The following is a 20,014-nucleotide window of genomic DNA, read 5'->3' on the forward strand; positions in this document are numbered from 1 at the left end:
GGTAGTTTGCCATAGAGGACCTGCGCTGACTAAGATACCCATCTTTCCCTTAGAAGATACTGTCTTCCTCTCTGAGTCTTCACTGGCCTTTTCCACATATAGGTTAGGGTAGATACTTGAATAAACACGGAAAGGCTGATTTTCGTCCACCTCTCAGCAAGTGCCATATAGATTACTCTAGCAAATTTGTGCTGATATGTGAGTTATATTCAGCTATCGTTCTCTGTATTACAGTGTTTTCTTAATCAAGTACATGATGCCAATTATTTAAGTTTTTTAAATGTCTTACAGTAAATGTTTAACATTTTCAGAAAGCACTTGTACAATTTGACCAAGTTTATTCCTGGATGCTACATATTTTATTCATACCTCTAAGAATATTTATTATTTCTGATTTGCTAATTATATCATATATGCAAACTTTAATTGGGGCTAATTATCTCTACTCTTGTCAGACTGCAATTGGAAACTGTTAGCATCACTATTTATATTTTTAATTTTATTGGGTTTTGACCTTGGACCCTCGCAGAAAGAAACAAGCATTAAAAACTCTGCTTATTTTTATTAACGATTTTTACTATTAGGGATACAATGCCATTTGTATTTATTCAATCAATTGTATTAATTTGAACATCAAAACATTCAACATGTTTGTGTTTCAATCACTTGATTTGACATGGGTTCACAAAAATGGGTCAAACTAAGAAATAATTTATTTCTGTAAATACCTCCATAAAGTTACTGAAATATATGTTTACATTTGCATTATTTGATGTATAAATTTGTAAAAGCTCTTTTCCTCTTTGGAACAATCTTTGGTGTGAACATTTATGAAATACTTTCTCTGAGATGCATCTCTGGCATAAATATATATACAAATGAGTTACTTTATTTAGCTAATCTTAAAGTCATTTCTTTGAAATTTGAGTTTATCCCTTTTATATTGTTTAGATCAGAAAATATATTTAGTTTAAAAATCTTATCATATTTTATGTGAATTTTTATTTTAATGCTCTGAGAGTTTCTAGCTCATATTATATAAATTACTTTTTGGCTCTGTATGTTTGTACTTAATATTTAATAAACTTTAAACTTTGTATATCATATCCATAATTATGTAACATGCATCCATGTGTATTTTTAGTTCATAAATTAGGATTGGAACTATTGGCTTTTGTTACAAATTATATTAAAATGATGATTTGCAAGTCAAAACCACAATGAAATATCACCTCACACCTGTTAGAATGGCTATCATCAAAAAGACAAGAAATAACAAGTGTTAGCAAGGATGTGAAGGAAAGGAAACCTTTGTGTACTGCTGGTGGGAAAGTAAATTGGTACAGCCAATACGGAAAACAATATGGAGGTTCCTCAAAAATTCAAAATAGAGCTATCTTATGATTCCAGCAATTACGCTTCTGGGTGCTTAAATGAAGAAAACAATAGCACTAACTCAAAAAAATGTATGTGCCTCAATGTTCATTGCACTACTACTTAATAATACATATAAAATATGAATTTGAATTTTAAATCTTCAAAAGTTAACATAGGCTTTTTATTAGAGTTGAGAAATTCCTCCTCAGTAAACATCTCCTCAATTATTATCTCTTTTGATTTTCACAGACAATAAAATCATCCATCAGTATTATCTGACCATTTGGTAGTGGTGTCCAGTGACTAGAAGTAGAGGCAAGTAGGCCTTCAGTTAGAAAAAGATTCCTGGCATTTTTAACAAGCTATCTCAGCTGAGAATAAATTATGTGAATTGTATACAAAAATATGAGTATGGACCCAACGTAAAACAATATCATTTGATTTGATAGGAAGAAAAGAGAAGTAGATATCAGAAGAAAGAAGTTCTAATCCCAAATCAGTAAACCTGTTACATTTTTTTTAACTGAAAACAACGAAGGAACAAGGTAAACAAATGAAGAAACAAAAACTCAAAAACACAGACAATAGTTTAGTGGTTACCAGAGGGTAAGTGGGGAGGGGGGTGGTAGGTGAGGGTAAAAGGGATTAAATATATGGTGATGGAAGAACTGACTCTGGGTGGTGAACACACAATGTGATATACAGATGATGTATTACAGAATTGTACACCTGAAACCTATGCAACTTTACTAACAATTGTCACCCCAATAAACTTTTATATATATATATATATATATATATATATATATATAAAAGTTTATTATATATATATATATATGTATAGATAACAACAACAACAAAACCTGTCACATTTTAGTTTAGTGCCCTTGAGAAAATCTCTTCAATGTCCTGCATGTCTGTTTCTTCACATATGAGTTTGCATTGGAAGGGCTTTGTGGCTCTAATTTTGTCACTTTAAATCATAAATTCTTATTATTATAAAAGTTAAATTTGATAGGAAAAAACAAGATTTTCAAGGGTCAACACCCAGAAACTATTTTACTCATCATGAGGCATCTAACAACCTATTTTCACCCACATTGTCACATTTCTCATGCATTGTATTTTCTCTGCTCTTGGGTTAACTGATATGGGTGCTTTTAAATCATATATAATCTTGTTTTGCTAGTATTCACAATCTGACTATTCTCTCCTCAGACACTGCACTGCAAACTTTTCTCACCCTGACCTCTCCATGGGGTGGGAGTTTTTCAGGGCAGTCCCAGAACACATACATTTTAAAATAAATGCACTGAATTCACAAAATAGTGGAAATTTCATTTATTTTGCATTGAATCCCTGACTCATATGTAAATCCTGACATTTTATAATAGAATGTTACACCCCTGAAAAATATCCAATGTTCTATTCTTAATACAAAATTTTAGTCTGTTTTATTGAATTAAATATTTATCTCTTTAGAGCCTCTGTGTATTATTTTCTAAATCAATTTGTTCAAATTATAGGTAGTATTACCATTGTGAATGTTGTCTAATTTGAAATATATATACTAATTGATTATTGCTGGTGTAGATTACTTGATGATCTTGTATGCAGCAATACTGCTAAACTTTCTAAACAGTTTCTATAAATCCTGCTGTTTTTTTTTCCATATAGATAATTGCATTATTGATAATTGCAGGTTTATTTCTTCTCTTAAAATATTTTGACTTTTATTTCAATTTAAATTATTGTAGATTATGCCAGTTACTCTAGAGTAAACAGTGGCAATAACAGTGGGCCTGGTTATATTTATTCTTCTATTGCTTATATAATGTTTGCTGTAGATTTTTAGTATTATCTTTAACAAATTTAGAAGACTATTTTCTGTTCCTAAAGTGATGTGTTATATATATAATATATATTATATATTATATATATATATAAATAAATAAATACATATATATTTTATATGTATAGACAGACATATAGAGTCATGTTCTGCATAATTGCTCTCGTCAAGGACAGACCTCAGATCCAATGGTGGTCCTATAAGAACATAATGGAGAGGAAAAATTCCTATTGTCTATAAATATCTTGCACAATGAGTTACTCACATGTCTTGATGATGCTATTATAAACAAGCCTGTACTGCCAGACATATAAAAGTATAGCATAAAAAATTGCATACAGTGCATAATACTAGATAATAATAATAATAAGCAATTATGTTAATGGCTTGTCTCTTAATTACATCATTTTCTCTTGTGATTGATTAAACTAGTGCTGTACTATACAGTAACATGCTGTACAGGTTTGTGGCCTAGGAGCAATAGGCCATGCACCGTAGGGCGTAGGTGTGTAGTGGCCTATACCATCTACGTTTGTGTAAGTGCGCTCTTTGATGTTCGCAGGACAAAATCGACAGATTTCTCAGAATTCATCCTTGTCATCAAGGGGCACATGACTGTATATACTTTGAAATTATATTTGAAGTAGAAACAGTAGAAAACTGTCTTTACTGCATATATTAAAAAATATTCCAAATTTTTAATTTAGTCATATAATCAATTAAATTACATAGATTTTCTGATGTTGAGTTATTCTTCGGACAAATTTTACAAATCCTGATTCATATATTAATATAATTTTATACATACCGGAATACTACATAATTTATTGACTTACTTCATTTATATAACTTACTTCATTTTTCACATTTATTTTTATAAGCAAAATCACCTTTTAATTATCTTTCTAAATAAATTAAACTGGTATGTTGAGATAATTGTAGAATCGCATGTAGTTGTGAGAAATAACACAGAAGGTTTTTTTTGCAACCTTTAGTATCTCTGCTTTCAGACATGGCTTATAGTCAATATCACAGCCAGGATACTGCTGTGGATACCCTCAATTCACAAAACACTGTTATCACCACAAATATCTCTCTTATTTCTCTATTACAGCAGCACCCACATTCCTCTAACCTCTAAACCCTGGAAACAATTGATATGTTTTCCATTTTTAAAATTGTGTCATTTCAAGAATGTTATAAAGTAGAATCCTATAGTACGTATAACCTTTTGAGATTGGCTGTTTTTCACTTGTAATTCTTTAGGGATTAATTGAGGTTAATGAATTTATCAAAGTTTTTTTGTTTTTGTTTTTTTAAATTGTTGAGTAGCGTAAGAAGGTACCACAGTTTTGTTTTGTTTTTAAACATTTATCTGTCCATCTGGGTTGTTTCCAGTTTACGGCTTTTAAGAATAAAGCTGTTAACATTCATGTACAAGTTTTGAATGAACTTAAATTTATATTGTTTTGGGATAAATATTAAGGTACCTGGTTACTGGTTCATGTGGTAGGTGCATGTTTAGTTTCTTGGCTGACCATTTTACATTTTTACATGCAATGTATAAGTTATCCAGCTTTTCTGCATTCTCCCCACCATTTGTTGTTGTCTCTTATTTTAGACATTCTGATAAACGTGAAGAGATATAACTTTGTGGTTTTAATTTGTGTTTTCCTGATGTCTAATAATGTTGAACATCTTTTCACATGCATATTTACCATGTTTGTATCCTCTTTTATGTAATATCTCATAATTTTGCTAATTATGTAATCAAATTTTTCTACTATTGAATAGTCAGAGTTCTTGACATTCAAGGTACTCATATTTTATTAGATATGTGTTTTGAAAATGTTTTCTTTCAAACTGTAGCTTCTCACTTTAATCTCCCACAGGGTCTTTTGCAGAGCAAAAGTTTCTTTTCTTGTTTATTATTTAAAAATGTTGAATCAGTCCAATTCATCAAATTTTTCTTTCATGGATTGTGCATTTGTCATCAAGTTTCACAACTCTTCCTAGTTCTAGATTTAAAATATTTTCTCCTAGTTTTTTTAAATAAATATTTCATCTATTTAAATTTTTCACTGAAGTATACAATATATTTTAAAGTTTTCTGTACACCAGTATGCAACGTGTGAGACTTATAGTGTTATCTATCTGTGGGTTGTATACTCTGTACTATTATTATCTGTATGTATGGCTTCATCAATACCACACAATGTTCATAACACCATTTATATAATGTCTTGAAATCAAATATACTACTGATTCCTCTTACTTTATTCTTTTCCAAAGTTTTATTTATGTTATTAGAAATAAGATAATTACTAATTATATTGTTTTTATATAAGAAATCTAATATTTATTATATATTTTAGTTATGTTATCAAAATTCATTGTTAGTGTATACAATTGGCTATTGTATATTTATCATGTACTGTATAATCTTGCTAAATCAATTATTAGCTATACGAGTTAGAAATATTATTTTTGTAGATTCCTTGGGATTTTGTACATAAGCAAATTATATAATTGGCAAGTCAGGAGAGTTCAAGTTTTACTTTTTAATACTTAAAACCTGCATGTCCTCTTTTTTTCTTTTTGCTTTAGCTAAAATCCCAGATTATATTAAATAATAATGTTGATAGCAGACCTCATTGCCTTGTTCCTGATATGAGGAAGAAAGCATCCAATCTTTTATTAATGTGATGCAACCCACAGATTTTTAGTAAATGTTCTTTCCAAAGTTGAGGAAGTTGTACTCTATTCCCATTTTCTGATTTGTTTTCCATGAGATAGAGTTGAGTTTTATCATTTTTTTTCATTATTTGATATAATCATGTGATTTTTCTTCTTAAATTAATATGGTGGAAAACATTGATTGATTTTTGAATATTTACTAGCTGTAAATTCCTGAAATAAATCCTAGTTGGTCATAGTATATAAAACCATTATACATTACTGAGGTCTAGTGGCTAACATTTTGATAAGAATGGTTTCTTTTTATTCTCTGTGGTTTTGGCATCAGGGTAATACTAACTTCATATAATAAATAAGGAAGTCTGTCCTCCACTTTTATTTTCTGGAAGAGAATATATAGACTGGGATGTTAAGTCTTCTTTAAATGTTAACAGTTACCACAGGGCCTAGCATTCAGGAGAGTCCTACACAAAGTTTAATGTTCTGCATGTCACTTTCTTGAAATTAGTAATGAATTTTGAAAAGCGATCCTTGATGTTCAATAGCATTGGGCCCTACAAATTTTATAGCCAGTACTATTTGTGATGCATAAACATAATTATTGCTAAAAAGAATAATTGACTCAAACTTATATGAGTATATAGAAGACTTCTAAAAAGAAAATGGATAACTCATTTCTTAAGGGCATTGATTTGCAATAAATGACATATTTGATAAAAATTCTTTGGTGTTTATTAATTTAATGTTTACTGCATATCCTTAAAGCTAGATATCCTGTATGCATTTTTTATTGATTTTAATAAAAATATAACATCCTTGATATTAGATATTTTATTTGCATATTTAATTATGCATGGGTTAGAGAATAACTATTGAGAAGAGAGGATTGAGTCCACATTATGTATGCATTTTTCCATTATAATAAAAGGTGATTATAAATTTGAATTATTGATTTCTTGCTTGGGTAAAATAATTCCTCCATTATCAGTGGCAATGCAAACATACTATAATTAGAAGATAGAAGTAGGTAACGGAGATGTGTCTTGTTGAATAACTGCACCTCTCAGTTGGATGGATCTTAAACGAGGATTGTGAAGATGATATCAGTTATAACAATATATTTTTATTTGCTTACTTTTCTACTCATAAAATTTATAAATATTGTAGAATATGTTATATTAACATTTTCCTTTTCAATTTTTCAGGTGATTAAAATCAAAATAAATATATTAAGGCACTAATAACATTAATTTAAAAACAGAAAACTTTTAAAATTAATGTTGAGGTGATGTCAGCAAGATGATGGAATAGGAGCTCCATACTTCTCATCTCCCCATGGAAACATAACTCTTCAGCCATCACAGACAAAACGCCTTGATGGGAGCCTTGGCACCCGGTAGGAGGCTGCAAAACCATAGTGAGCTCAAGACTAAGCAGGGTCACTTTGAGAAGACAGGAGCACACCCTGGTGGCAAGCCTGCTACCTGGTGTGATCCAGCTGAGATCCTAAACACAGCCCTGTGCACCCCTTGACTCTGTTCTAGTCCTCCCTGTTCATGGTCCTCCTACCAGCCCCATCCCCAGGGGTCGTGGGAGGAGCCATACCTGTCATCAAACCTGGTAACAGACCAGTCTCCGGACCCGGTGCATCCTTGTAAGAAAGCTGTGGCCCTGCTCAGCTGTGGTCCCAAGGCTGTTTTCTCAGGCTGGGTATGCAGCAGAAAAAGGTCTTTCACTGCCAAAACCAGCCTTAAAGACTGGAAGAGGTGCCTGCTCCTTTAAATGCATACACAACAACGTAAGGCTGCAGGTAACACGAAGCATCAGGCAAACAGCACACGACCAACAGAAACTATCATTACATCTTTACATTTGAATTTGTACAATGTACCTCTTCTGTAAGAAATTACAATTGAGATATGTAATTTCTACTGTAGTTTAATCCATATTACATAACTTATGAATAACTATTAGGCAAGAGAATATACGTTTTAATTCTGTACCTGTTTTATTTTATAAACTACTCATAAGTCACCATTTGGTTATCAAGAGTATGGTAGTATTAGTAGTAATAATAATAAAATAATAATATATTCAGTTTACAATATTCCAGTAACTGGGTTAGGTATTTTGAGTGTGAGTTATCATTTGACCCTCAAATAAACTCAAGTGTTATTATTATCTCTATTTTATACTTTAAGTATCTGAAACCTATTCAATAATTTAAAAAAAAATCTATTAAGTATGATAACTAATATCACTCAGCTTGTATGTAGCTGGAAGCCAGCCTTGTTTAAAGTAATAGACATGCTCTTAGCTACCTCATTGGTCTACATTTAGTTGGGTCTTTCCTCTACCTTTCCTTCAAAGGTATTTCATAATTTTTAAAAAGACATGTGTTCTCATTTAAATATATTATCTTTACTATCATGTAACTCATAAAATAACAGATCTTTTTCTTAAAACATTCATTCTATCCAAATAAAATCAACCTCCATCTGAGGTTCTATGAAGAATATAGAAATTGTCACTTCCTAGCCATAAAATGTTTTTGTGGAAATACATAAATAGCAGAATGGAGTTCGGTGTCTGGGTACAGTGCATTGCTTTGTTTGTTAATTTGTTTTGTTTCTGCAAGGGCAATTTTGAAATAACCTTTACATACAATGGTTTATAATGTAGAGCGAATTCTCTTTTCTGAAAGTTAAATATTTACAAGTACATGTTTTGTATTCATACCTGTTTTTGTTGATATTTTTATTCTTATCAATAGAGAGTGCTTATGATCCCCTTAGATTATGATAGTTATAAATCAGAATCTAACATGGAAACAATGACATTCACTCAGATGTATAAGAGGAAACCTAAATAAAGTTATCATATATATTATTTAGTTCTTATTCCACTTCCCTCTAAATTAAACAGAGAGTAACTTCCCTACTGGACACACACCAATACATAAAAATAAACTAAAAAATTTGGCTGGCTGTGCTTTAGTAATGAACAGTACCAAAATTTGGCCACCGTGAAGCTGCCTTTTTGGAATACTGATTTTAAGCTGTTTATTAAGAAATAAGACTCAGAAAGAACCTTTGGCCTCCCCCACTTTCCTGCCCAAGAGACTCAGGCAGAGAAACCTGTTTTAGAAAAGGAGCCTTGGCTTAATCACTTGAAGAATCTTCACCCTAGCATTAGTGAGGAAGACTCGAAGCTTGTTAGCTGGATACCCCCTGTGTCCCATTGTCTGGTTGCCTAGCAAGAATTTTCCAGCTGTGTATCCTCCACTCTTCCTCAACTACCAGTAAACTATTCATTCTTACTTCTGAAATTTAATACCCTTCTCCGCCTTTTTCCCCTTTGTCTAAAATGTTTTATATACCCAATGTTGCCTCACTGTCTTTAGAATTTTCATGCTTATGTGAATTCCCCATGCACATGTATTAAACATTTGATTTTCTCCTGTTAATCTGTCTCAGTTAATTTGATTATTAGCAAGGAGAACTTCAAAGGGTGTTGGAAAATATTACTTTTTTTAGCCCCCAGAGTAGTTATAGCTCATTCATATGAGAGCCACATGAAAAATTAATCAAGATTGATTTTCAGTTTGATCATCTGACACAATGAAGAAATAAATTTCAATTGATATAACTATAAAATTTATAGATGTATTAGTAGAAAAGCAGAAAAGTTAATCAATACTTCAAGGAGATATTAAATTAATATATCATAGAAACACATACAAATAAAATAACACTAAACATGGTCAAAATTTATAGACAGTTTATAAAACTTTCCAGGCTATCACATAAATATTTAGCTTTAAACCATTCAGTATTGCAGTGACAATTATGCTCTCTGGAGACAGAAGAATTGTGGAGGGAAAAAAGCTGATAAATGAATTTTTTCTGGACTCAATCTCTAAACCATTCTTATTTAAATGAACACAATAAACATTAATAAACCAAAAAGGATGTGGTGCACTATGTTTGGTATAGAGAAAATTATAGTTCTATAAAAAATGGTGCTTTGAGAGCAGAAGTCATATTTTAACCTAAAATGAAACCCAAGAGACAACCAGAATCTGACACATAGTAAGTCTCATAATTATGTTTAATACAAAATTAGAATCAAGTCAAGATGGCTAACATCAGACATTGTAAATATTATGAAATGTTTCCCAGTCATAGCTCATTTTTATAAAGCAATTCAGATAGTACTTATTGTTAATATTAAGACACAGCAATTATTTATTTATTTATTTATTTATTTATTTATTTATTTATTTATTTTGCTTCTGGAAAATGAAATCATGCAAAAATAACCTAAACATTCATTATAGTCCTTTGTTTTAAAATCATATTGGAATTAACAAAAATTTAAAATGATAAGTGAAAATATAGTGTGTAATCATGGAGAAATGGAAAGTTGATAAATTTTTTTCTTTCACTTTTTTTTTGTAGCATATAGTTAGAAGAAAGTGACAGCTCTTTACACAAAACACTCTCATAGACAATGTATTTTAAAATTACTTTTTTTCTTTGTCTCCTTTGGCCCAAAACATACAATGGACAAAAGGAAGCCTCTTCACTAAAATGGTGCTGGGAAAATTGGACAGCCACTTGCAAATGAACAAAACTAGACTGCTGTCACCATATACCGAAATTAACTCAAAATGGATCACAGACTTATACATAAAACCTGAAATAATAAAATGCATAGAAGAAAACATAGATGCTAAACTTATGGATCTTGGGTTCATAGATTTTATAAATTTGACCTCAAAGGCAAGGGAAGTAAAAGCAAAAAAATAAGTGAATGGACTATATAAAACTTAAAAGCTTCTGCATAGCAAAAGAAACCATAAACAAAACAAAGAGGCAAGCAACCAAATGGGAGAAGATATTTGCAAACAATACCTTCGATAAGGGGCTAATATCCAATATATATAAAGAACTCACATAACTCAAAAAGGAAGAAATATAAAACCCAGTTAAAAATTGGGCATAGGACCTCAACAGACACTTCTCCCAAGAAGACATACAAATGGCCAAGATATATGAAGAAAAAAAAAAAAAAAAAAGCTCAACATCACTAGCCATTAGAAAATGCAAATCAAAATCATAATGAGATACCACCTCACACCTGTTAGAATGGCTATATCAACAAGACAAGTAAGAACCAGTGTTGGAGAGGCAGTGGAGGAAAAGGAACTCTCATATACTGGTGGTGGGAAAGTAAATTGGTACAGCTGTTATAGAAAACAGTAGAGAAGTTCCTCAAAAAATTAAAAATAGAAGTTCTAAATACCCCCAGCAATCCCTGTTCTGGGTACCTACCCCAAAATATCTGAAAACATTTATTTATAAAAATATATGTACCCATATGTTCACTGCAGCATTATTCATGGTGGCCAACACCTGGAAATAACCAAAGTGTCCTTCAATAGATGATTGGATAAAGAAGTTGCGGTGCATATATACAATGGGATACTACTCAGCCATAAGAAAAGATGAAATACTGCCATTTGCATCAACATGGATAGATCTTATAATTATCATGCTACAGGAAATAACGCAGACAAAACATCAAGAACTATATGACTTCGCTCATATGTGGGATATAAAACTGAAAGCAACAAATTAACAAGACAAACAAACAAAGAAACAAATATACATAGAGGCAAACAACAGTTTAGTAACTACTGAAGGGTAAGGGGCAGGGGGTGGTAGAAGAGGGAAAAGAGGATCAAATATATGGTGATGGAAGGAGAACTCACTCTGGGTGGTGAACACACAATGTAATATATAGATGATTTATTATAAAAATGTAGAATTGAAACCTATAAATTTTCTTAACCAAGTCACCCCAATAAATTTATAAAACAGAATTAAATAAAATGATATTTCCTTTAATAAATGGCTGAGTCAAGAAGTAAATACAAAAACAACAATAAAAATAACACAAGAAACAAAAATTTTAGAATTAGAATTGGAAATAAATATAAATATAAATATCTAATAAAGTAAAATTGCCTTTGTTAACTTGAAAAAAGTGTCATTCATTGGCTTATTAAGTAGGAGAAACTCAGTGGGGAAGAATCATTAATTTTTTCTTTTTTTTTCACCTTCTGGAAGATCACTGAGCAGTGAGTTACAGCTTTGTTAACCTCTGACAGCAAATAACATAGTCACTTTGCATTTTCAAAGATTAGGAAATTCAATCCAAAGTAAATACAAAAATTGATCCTATTTTTATTCAAAGTGACTACATTCCCACTCAAACACATCTCTCCCAAGGTCTGTGACCTCCACTGGGAAGGACATTTTGTTTGCTTATTTTTTTTATTTCTTCAACACCCATGATCATCTTGGTCTAGATCATGTGTTATTTGGGCTAAGAAAAGGAATGAGGATAAAAAAAAAAGTAAAGCCTTACCTAACAATCATTAGGTCATTATCAAAAATTAGTTTTATTAAACTATGACAAAACCACATGCATATTTTTGTCAGTTTATGAGGACCAAGAAGATATACTAATGCGATTGCATACAGTAATAATTATCATCTTCCACACCTTCAGGTAAAGATACAAACATAAACTCTTGTCATGAAGGAGGTGAGAAAAAATTCAATTGACAATTATTTCATAAAGTTTTATGGCCTGCATTTCTATCAATTTCATTTGAAAAATACATATTTCATTTTATAGTATTTGATATTGTTTTCCAGAAAGAATAACATGAAATGGAAACATACTATATATTAGAAACTGATCATGATATTTTACTGAGAAATAATTTTAAATGCACTTTAGCAGCTGGTTTACATACAATTAAGAGAACTAAGATATGTACACTTTGAAAATGTGTTGGGTGATTTATATAATTACAGAATATGAATTCAGAACTCACATCACTATTAAATACAGTGTGTGATTTTTTTTGTAATCATTAAAACAGTGCAAGATTGATTTTTATTTACATACCTTTTTAAAACTGTGTTAATGAAAGCAAATGAATATTTAGTATTTTAATTCAAGGTAAATTAAGTTATTACTCTTCAATAAAGAAGTATACCCATTTCTAAATCCTTACAGACCTTAAAATCATATAGAAAAATCCATATTTTACCTTTGTTCTATACAAGAATCATGGGATATTTCTACTATTTACATGAATGTCTGAGCACTACTAGCAAAATCAGAACAGAAACATGGAAACAACAGTAGATCTGAAGTGAACAAGAAAACAGCAAGTGTTGGAAGACAGTAAGCCCTCCCTTTTCACTGGAAAGGACATTCTTTACAAACACAGATATATGTTGCTTTTTAGAGCTGAGTTCTGCTCAGTGCTCAGTGTACAGTTACATTTGAGTTTGAGTATTCTATATGCATGGACTAATAACAATGTATCTTTTATTGTAATGAACATTCAATGTATTGTTTGATCACACCTCATACAGCACATAATGTAAACCAGGAACTTGGGGTGAGTATGATGTGTCAATGTAGGTTCACAAATTGTAACCAATGCACCACTCTCTTCAGGGATCTAGATAATGAAGGCATCTATACATGTGTGGGGGAAGAAAATATATACGAATTCTCTGTACTTGTTTCTCAATTTTGCTGTGAATCAAAAAATGTTCTAGTAAATAAGTTATTTAAAAAAAAAGAAGAGAGAGGGTGTAGTATGTTCTTAGGCATTCTACAGCATGGCGGAACCTGAAAAACATTATTCTAACTGAAAGAAGCCATTCACAAAATTCCACATACCATATGATTCTATTAATATGAAAATCTAGAATTCTGAAATCTCTGTACAGAAAATGTAAATTAGTTCTTGCTTAAGACTGGGGGGAAGGAATTGAGAAGGTGATGGCTAAAGGTCATGGCTAAAGTAGTTTTTTGAGGTAATAGAAATATTCTAAAAATGACTATGGTGGTAATTGAACACATCTGAAATACACTAAAAGCCATCAATTATATTCATTTTAAAATTGCAATAGTTTACCTGCAACATTGTGTAAGTTTAAGTTGTACAATGTGTTGATTAGATAGACATATGTATGTACAGCATTATGATCACCATCATAACATTCACTAATACATCTATTATGTCCCATAATTATCATTTTACTTATGTAGTGAGAACATTTAAGATCTTCTCTCTTTGCAACTTGCAGGTATGTAATACAGTATTAACTATAATCACAATGCTGTTCATTAGCTCCCCAAACTTAATAATCTTGTAATTGCAAGTTTGTGTACTTGGATCAACATCTCCCAATTTCTCAATACCCCAGCCCCTAGAAACCATTTTACTCTTTGGTTCTATGCATTTGACTATTTTAGATTCTACATATAAGTGATATCATCCAGTGTTTTTCTTTCTTTGTCTGATATGTCTCACTTAGTATACAACGTCAAGGTCCATCCATATTGTCACAAATGGCAGATTTCCCTTTTTCCTCATGACTGAATTATATTGGGTCTTTGGAAAAGCCATGATGTATTTTGTCTTTTTCAAAAAGGTCATTTATTTATATAAAGAACAAAGATCAATCAATATGTTGCTCATTTTGTTCAATAACGTTTTGCCATCTTACAGTGAGCTTCATAATTCCTCGTTCATAGAAGTACCTGTCTTTATTTGCAAAAAACTGAACAAGGTGCTGATGTAAAGCCTCATTTGAATTGATCGTTGCACCACGCAAAAGTTTTGAAGAGAGCAAAACAAGTGGAAGTCTGATGGCACAAGTTCAGGTGAGTATGGTGGGTGTGGCACCACATCCCATCCAAGCTCCAATAAATTTTGATGGGTGATCAAACTTGTGTATGGTCTTGTGTTGTCATGATGGAACACAACTCCTTTACAATTAACAAGCTCTGGACATTTATGGATGATGGATTCATTCAAACTGTCCAAATGCCGACAGTACACATTCAAATTGATTGTTTGGTTCCTTGGTAGGAGCTCAAAAAGCACGATACCTTTAAAATCCCACCACACTGAGAACAAAACCTTCCTCTGATGAATGTCTACTTTCAATGTCATTTGAGACAAATCATCATGTCAGGACCAAGACCGTTTGTGCACCACGTTGTTGTAAACGATCCACTTCTCATCACCAGTTATCAGTTGCTTCAAAAAAGAATCATTTTCCTCACATCTAATGAGCATATTTGCAGATGTTCATACACACTGTCAAATGAACTTCTTTGAGTTCATGCGGAACCCAAATATCGAGCTTCCTTATGTATCACAGCCTCTTAAGCTGGTCATGAACGCTTGAATGATGGATGTTCAATGTTTCTGCAATCTCTCATGTCATGGAACATGGGTTTGACCCAATCAATGCCCTTATTTTGTCGTGATCAACCTCGGTAGGCCTCCCTGTCTGAAGAACATCCTTGAGATCAAAATCACCAGCACAGAATTTCATGAACCATCGTTGGCACTGACGTTCCTGTAGAACATTGTCACCGTAAACTTTATGCAACTTTTCACAGGCTTGATGCACGTTCTTCCCTTTATGCAAGTAAAAGAGTAAAATATGGCAAAAATGCACAGTTTGGTCTTCCATCTTCAACTTGTTGTATAATCTCCAAAACTCAACCAAATCGCTCAATTATTTTTTAGAATGAAGCTTGAACTGTCAGCTGTCAAATGACATAGCAATAACTAACATAGATGTGAATGATTCTAGTACTTTCAAAAATGAACTAGTGCCATCTGTTGCAAACATGCATCATGGCTTTTTTGACAACCCAATATATAGTGTGATCTTATATATAATTACATATGATACATTTTGTATATATACATATATGGTGATATGTGTGTGTATATATATATAAACATATATATGTATATACATGCATGTGTGTGTGTATATATATATATATATATATATAGAGAGAGAGAGAGAGAGATATCAATCTATCTATCTATCTATATATCTATATCTATATAGATATATAGATATATTTCTCACATATTCTTTAACCATTCCTCCATTCAATGACACTTGACACTTCATGTCCAATGACATGGACATTTCAATTATTTCCATATCTTGACTACTGTTAATAATGCTCCAATAAACATAGGACTACAGATAACTTTTCCATATCCGGGGTTTATTTCCTTTGTATATATACCCAGAAATGGGATTGCAAGATAATTTGGTAGTTATTATTATTTTTTTTGCCAATTTTAAATAGTTTTATTTAAAACATCCCATTTTCCACTTTACAATTCCACACTTATAAAGCGCACTGTTATTTTCTTTCCCTGTGCACATATTCCATATGCAAGTATCAAGAATGCCCAATTATTGACTATAGAACAGCTCATCTTTAAAACTGCCATAGAATTTGCTACAAATTTGGGTTCTTCCATATTTTGTGTGGAACATTGCTGAATCCATGCTGAAGATTGGCTTAATCAACCTCTTCGATGATGGGCCCAGAAGAGGCACCAGCAGGAGAGGCTCCACCACAGGAAAGCCCCAGGCATCCCTCCTGGCATGTCTCCTGCACTCTGACACAGTTTGGTAATGATGGGGCTGCAGACTTTATCCAGCTCTTTCTGCTGATATTCAGATTTTTCCTTCTCTGCCTGCTGATTCTTATCAAGCCAGTTGATGATTTCATTGCACTTGTCAAGTATCTTCTATTTGTCCTCATCATTGATCTTGCCTTGAAGTTTTTCATCTTTAGTAGTTGCTTTCATTTTGAATGCATCGGATTCAAATGAATTCTTGGGAGACACATTGTCCCTCTGCTTCTTATCTTTAGCTTTGTACTTCCCAGCTTCCTGGACCATGTGCTTGATGTCTTCTTTGTCACTAGTGATGGTAATCTTGTTCTCTTTTCCTGTACTCTTATCCACAGGGGAGACATTGAGGATGCCACTGGCATCAATATCAACAGTGACTTCAATCTAAAGAACACCATGAGGTGCAGAAGGTATGTTTATGAGTTCAGACTGGCCAAACAAATTGTCATCCTTGGTCATGGCCCACTCACCTTCATAAACCTGAATGAGTGCACCCAGCTGGTGGTCAGAATAGGTAGTAGCAAAGGTCTGTGTCTGCTTGGTAGGAATGTTAGTGTTGTGCTTGATGAGGACAGTCATGGCTCCACCAAGTTTCAATGCCAAGGGAAAGAGGACTGACATCCAACAACAGCAAATCTTGAACATTTCCTGATTTGTCTCCAGATAGGATGGCTGCCTGGAAGGCTGCACCATAAGCAATAGCCTCATCAGGGTTGATGCTCTTATTTCAACTCTTTTCCATTGAAGAAGTCTGTAGGAGTTTATGAATCTTGGGGGTACAGGTAGAATCACCCATCAGGACAGTATCATGGATCTATGACTTGTCGATCTTGGCATCCTGAAGGACTTTCTTTACAGAGCTCAGGGTGCCATGGAAAAGGTCAGCATTCAATTCATCAAATTGGGCATGAGTGATAGAGGTATAGAAGTTGATTCTCTCATAGAGCGAAGCAATCTCAATACTGGCCAGGGTGCTGAGAGTATGCTTAGCACATTCACAAGCAGTACGGAGGCAACCCACAGCCCTCTTGTTCTCACTGATACCCTTCTTATGTTTGTGCTTGAACTCTGCAATGAAATTGTAGGCCTTTTGGTTGTCAAAGTCTTCTCCACCTGAGTGGGTGTCCCAGCTATAGATTTGACCTCAAAGATTTCGTCTTCGATTGTGAGAACTGACACATCCAAAGTGCACCTCTCAAGTCAAAGATCAGCATATTACTTTCAGTTCCAACCTTCTTGTCTAAGTCATTAAGCAATGACAACAGCCGTTAGCTCAGTAATCATTCTAAGTACATTGAGACCAGCAATAGTTCCAGCACCCTTATTAACCTAATGCTGAGAGTCACTGAAGTAAACAGGTACTGTGACAACAGCATTGGTAAGAGTCTCCCCCAGGTAGGCTTTTGCGATTTCCTTTTCTTTGTCAAAACCATAAATGACATGTCTTCTGGATAGAAACTTTTTGTCTCTCCCCTGTATTCTACTTAGAGCTTGGTCCTGACAATATCATTCACCACCATGAAGGGCCAATGCTTCGTGTAAGAATGAACAACAGCATCATCAAATCTACATCCAATCAGGCATTTGGCATTAAAAACCATGTTGGTTGGATTCATTGCAACTTGATTCTATGCGGCATCGTAGATCAATCATTTGGTATCAGTAAAAGCGACTTAACTTGGGGTGGTTCCATTTCCCTAGTCGTTGGCAATTATTTCCACTTTCCCATGCTGGAAGACACCCACACAAGAGTAGGTGGTGCCAAGATCAATGCCAGCTTAGGTTCCTTAGACATGGTTGCTTGAGTGTAAGTGCGAATAGCGAAGAAGAGAGATCCTGACAGCTACCCCTGCATTCAATGAGCTGGTAGTTCTGTTTTTGATTTTTTGAGGACCCTTTATACTCTTTTCAATAATGACTGTACCAATTTGCATTCTCACCAATGGTGTACAAGGATCCTTTTCTCCACATCCTCATGAGCACTTTGCTATCTCTTATCTTTTTGATAATAACTATTCTAACAGGTGTGAGATTATATCACATTGTGGATTTGATTTGCATTTCCTTTATGATTAGTGATGTTGAGCATCCTCTAATGTACCTTTTGGGCATTTGTATGTCTTCTTTAGAAAAATGTCTATTTAGTTCCTCTGCCCATGTGTGAACTGTGTGGCAATTATGCCTCAATAGAATTGTTTTAAAATGAATGGAATAGATTTATAGGATGCAAGAATGTGCATATGTAGTTATCTGTGTCCATCTGTATCTAACTACCTATCATCTACTAATTAATATTTCCATTTATCTATATATCTATCTCTATCTCTATCTCTAATTTATATCTATCTATCTATCTATCTATCTATCTATCTATCTATCTATCTATGCACCAAGCTATCTACCTATCTCTTTATTGTCTATTTTAAATTTTAAGTCTAAATGTTTTGCCAGACCAAGTATTACAGCAACTTTTTGTTTGTTTGTTTTTGTTTTTTTTTTAAAGGTATGGAGCATTTTATTATCAGGTGTTGGTGAGGATGTGGAGAAAAGGGCTCCTTGTGATGGTGGACATTTAAATTGGTACAGTCACTATGAAAAACAGTATGAAGGTTCCTAAGGAAATTAAACACAAAACTACCATATGATCCATTTTATTCTCATTTTATTTAACAAAATTCGATCTTTTATTCAATAACATTGGTTAAAATATTTAGCACTATGGAAAACACAATATCATTAAAAAGTATTACTCAATAAATAAAAAAACATTATTATTAGCAATGCTTAATGCAGTCTAATAATCGGGCATTGGAGGCAAAATGGGTTACAACAAATGAAATAACCTTTTAAAAAAAGTATTGCATGGCGCTGGCCGAGTGGCTCAGTTGGTTAAGTGTCGGCTTGGGAGTGCGAGCTGTGAGCAAGAGGAACTCTGGTTCGGCTCTCACATGGGCCAGTGATGCTGCACCCTCTACAGCTAAGATGGTGAACAACAGCTCTACCTGGAGATGGGCTGCCGTGAGTCGCCGGCAACGGTGTAGGCTGCAGTGGGGCTGCAGTGGGCTGCTGTGAGCTACTATGAGTGGCCGGCAGCTGGCATGAGCCACTGTGAGTGGCTGTCCAATAGCCGGCGACCAACGGCCTCACCTGGGAAGAGCACAACGATCATAGTACCAACATGGGCCAGTGAAGCAATATCCTCTACAACTAGACTGAAGATCCAAAGGACAGCAACTTGTCTGTTCCCCTCCCACAATTCCCCAATAAAATCTTAAAAAATATAAATAAATAAAATAAAAAAGTATTGCATTTCTATGTGCTTCTTAATCATTAAATATATTTTTGTGCTTACTATCTGCTTATTTAACAATGAATTGTCATTATTTAGCCTTTGTTATAAGTTTTTTGGTGGTTCAGTTTAACATTAGAGAAAAATTAACAGCTTCTTGAACTCATAGATTGTGTGTGTTGCTAAGAGTGAGAGTGAGAGAGAGAGAGAGAGAGAGAGAGAGAGAGAGAGAGAGAGA

At 33.2% G+C, this 20,014-nt stretch overlaps 1 pseudogene; it reads right to left on the minus strand.

Moving 5' to 3' along the window:
* Positions 1-16,369: 16,369 nt before the first annotated feature.
* Positions 16,370-20,014, minus strand: part of LOC109378098 (heat shock cognate 71 kDa protein-like) — a 7,312-nt pseudogene continuing 3,667 nt past the window's right edge.

Source organism: Hipposideros armiger, unplaced genomic scaffold, assembly GCF_001890085.2.
Source record: "Hipposideros armiger isolate ML-2016 unplaced genomic scaffold, ASM189008v1 scaffold_1737, whole genome shotgun sequence".
Lineage (NCBI taxonomy): Eukaryota > Metazoa > Chordata > Mammalia > Chiroptera > Hipposideridae > Hipposideros > Hipposideros armiger.